At 53.9% G+C, this 3,031-nt stretch overlaps 1 long non-coding RNA gene across 8 annotated transcripts; it reads left to right on the top strand.

Annotated features, from left to right (window-relative positions):
• The first annotated feature begins 1,042 nt into the window (after window positions 1–1,042).
• Window positions 1,043–1,957, top strand: LOC127926700 (uncharacterized). Of its 8 annotated transcripts, none has more exons than XR_008124917.1 (4): window positions 1,043–1,346; window positions 1,405–1,578; window positions 1,637–1,723; window positions 1,812–1,938. It is a non-coding gene; the product is annotated as an uncharacterized LOC127926700 (long non-coding RNA). The 8 variants fall into 8 exon arrangements; XR_008124922.1 differs by having other exon boundaries at window positions 1,434–1,578; XR_008124920.1 differs by having other exon boundaries at window positions 1,463–1,578.
• The last annotated feature ends 1,074 nt before the right edge of the window (window positions 1,958–3,031 follow it).

The raw sequence follows: 3,031 nt of genomic DNA on the forward strand, positions 1-3,031 counted from the left end.
TGGCTGTACATAATGGACCTGACTGCCCTGTGTGTCTCCATACCCTCCAGAGACCTATGGCTTTAACATATGGGACTGACTGCCCTGTGTGTCTCCATACCCTCCAGAGATATATGGCTTTAACATAATGGGACCAGCCTGCCCTGTGTGTCTCCATACCCTCCAGAGATATGGCTTTAACATAATGGACCTGACTGTCCTGTGTGTCTCCGTACCCTCCAGAGACCTATGGCTTTAACATATGGGACTGACAGCCCTGTGTGTCTCCATACCCTCCAGAGATCTATGGCTTTAACATATGGGACCTGACAGCCCTGTGTGTCTCACAAGTGTTGTACAGAAGGACACGTGACAAGTGTTGTACTGAAGGACACGTGACAAGTGTTGTACTGAAGGACACGTGACAAGTGTTGTACTGAAGGACACGTGACAAGTGTTGTACTGAAGGACACGTGACAAGTGTTGTACTGAAGGACACGTGACAAGTGTTGTACTGAAGGACACGTGACAAGTGTTGTACTGAAGGACACGTGACAAGTGTTGTACTGAAGGACACGTGACAAGTGTTGTACTGAAGGACACGTGACAAGTGTTGTACTGAAGGACACATGACAAGTTAGAGTCGAGATGTTGTGCTGCCTTCATCTGGAACGTATTGTATTAACACTTTATCTTGATGATCCTCTGCAGTAGACCCAGACTCTGTAGTCAAGACGACAGAGCTGCAGTAGACCCAGACTCTGTAGTCAAGACGACAGAGCTGCAGTAGACCCAGACTCTGTAGTCAAGATGACAGAGCTGCAGTAGACCCAGACTCTGTAGTCAGGACGACAGAGCTGCAGTAGACCCAGACTCTGTAGTCAAGACGACAGAGCTGCAGTAGACCCAGACTCTGTAGTCAAGACGACAGAGCTGCAGTAGACCCAGACTCTGTAGTCAAGACGACAGAGCTGCAGTAGACCCAGACTCTGTAGTCAAGACGACAGAGCTGCAGTAGACCCAGACTCTGTAGTCAGGACGACAGAGCTGCAGTAGACCAGACTCTGTAGTCAAGACGACAGAGCTGCAGTAGACCCAGACTCTGTAGTCAGGACGACAGAGCTGCAGTAGACCCAGACTCTGTAGTCAAGACGACAGAGCTGCAGTAGACCCAGACTCTGTAGTCAAGACGACAGAGCTGCAGTAGACCCAGACTCTGTAGTCAAGACGACAGTGTGTCTGGTGAGGCAGGTCGTATGTTGTCCAGACAGGCCAGGCAGGTCTAATGTTGTCCAGACAGGCCAGGCAGGTCTAATGTTGTACAGACAGGCCAGGCAGGTTGTGTGTTGTACTGACAGGCCAGGCAGGTCTAATGTTGTCCAGACAGGCCAGGCAGGTCCTGTGTTGTCCAGACAGGCCAGGCAGGTCTAATGTTGTCCAGACAGGCCAGGCAGGTCTAATGTTGTCCAGACAGGCCAGGCAGGTCTAATGTTGTCCAGACAGGCCAGGCAGGTCTAATGTTGTCCAGACAGGCCAGGCAGGTCTAATGTTGTCCAGACAGGCCAGGCAGGTCGTGTGTTGTACTGACAGGCCAGGCAGGTCTTGTGTTGTACAGACAGGCCAGGCAGGTCTAATGTTGTCCAGACAGGCCAGGCAGGTCTAATGTTGTCCAGACAGGCCAGGCAGGTCTAATGTTGTCCAGACAGGCCAGGCAGGTCGTGTGTTGTACTGACAGGCCAGGCAGGTCTAATGTTGTCCAGCCAGGCCAGGCAGGTCGTGTGTTGTACTGACAGGCCAGGCAGGTCTTGTGTTGTACAGACCAGGCCAGGCAGGTCTAATGTTGTCCAGACAGGCCAGGCAGGTCTAATGTTGTCCAGACAGGCCAGGCAGGTCTAATGTTGTCCAGACAGGCCAGGCAGGTCTAATGTTGTCCAGACAGGCCAGGCAGGTCTAATGTTGTCCAGACAGGCCAGGCAGGTCAGTGTGTTGTACTGACAGGCCAGGCAGGTTGTATGTTGTACTGACAGGTCAGGCAGGTCGTGTGTTGTACTGACAGGCCAGGCAGGTCTAATGTTGTCCAGACAGGCCAGGCAGGTCGTATGTTGTACTGACAGGCCAGGCAGGTCGTATGTTGTACTGACATGCCAGGCAGGTCGTATGTTGTACTGACAGGCCAGGCAGGTCGTATGTTGTACTGACATGCCAGGCAGGTCGTATGTTGTACTGACATGCCAGGCAGGTCGTATGTTGTCCAGACAGGCCAGGCAGGTCGTATGTTGTACTGACATGCCAGGCAGGTCGTATGTTGTACTGACAGGCCAGGCAGGTCGTATGTTGTACTGACAGGCCAGGCAGGTCGTATGTTGTACTGACAGGCCAGGCAGGTCTAAAAATATTTAGGGATTGAAAATATGAAATTCAGGAAGCTTTTCCTTCCCCCTGTGTGTGTGTGTGTGTGTGTGTGTGTGTGTGTGTGTGTGTGTGTGTGTGTGTGTGTGTGTGTGTGTGTGTGTGTGTGTGTGTGTGTGTGTGTGTGTGTGTGCGTGTGTGCGTGTGCGTGTGTGTGTGTGTGGGGATGGGATGGGATGGTAACTTGCTGTCCGTTCGTCTCAGGCGTCCAACGGTCGACCATAAATATGAGTGTGGTTCTCCTCTGCTCTCTCCTGACCACATGATAATAGCCTGGGTGGCAGCATACAGGCTGAGCTCTCACACACACAGAGAGAGGGAGAAGAGGAGAGGGGAGAGAGGAGAGGAGAGGGGAGGGGGAGGGAGGAGAGGGGAGAGGAGAGGAGAGGAGGGAGAGGAGAGGAGGGGGAGGAGAGGAGAGGAGAGGGGAGGAGGGGGAGGGGGAGGAGAGGGGGGAGGGGGAGGAGAGGAGGGAGAGGAGAGGAGAGGAGAGGAGAGGGGAGGAGGGGAGGGGAGGAGAGGGGGGGGAGAGGGAGGGGAGGAGGGGGAGGGGAGGGGAGAGGGGAGGAGAGGAGGAGAGGGGACGAGAGAGGAGAGGAGAGAGGAGAGGGGAGGAGGAGAGGAGAGAGGAGAGGAGAGGAGA

The sequence above is a fragment of the Oncorhynchus keta genome, unplaced genomic scaffold (assembly GCF_023373465.1).
Source record: "Oncorhynchus keta strain PuntledgeMale-10-30-2019 unplaced genomic scaffold, Oket_V2 Un_contig_8068_pilon_pilon, whole genome shotgun sequence".
Classification (NCBI taxonomy): domain Eukaryota; kingdom Metazoa; phylum Chordata; class Actinopteri; order Salmoniformes; family Salmonidae; genus Oncorhynchus; species Oncorhynchus keta.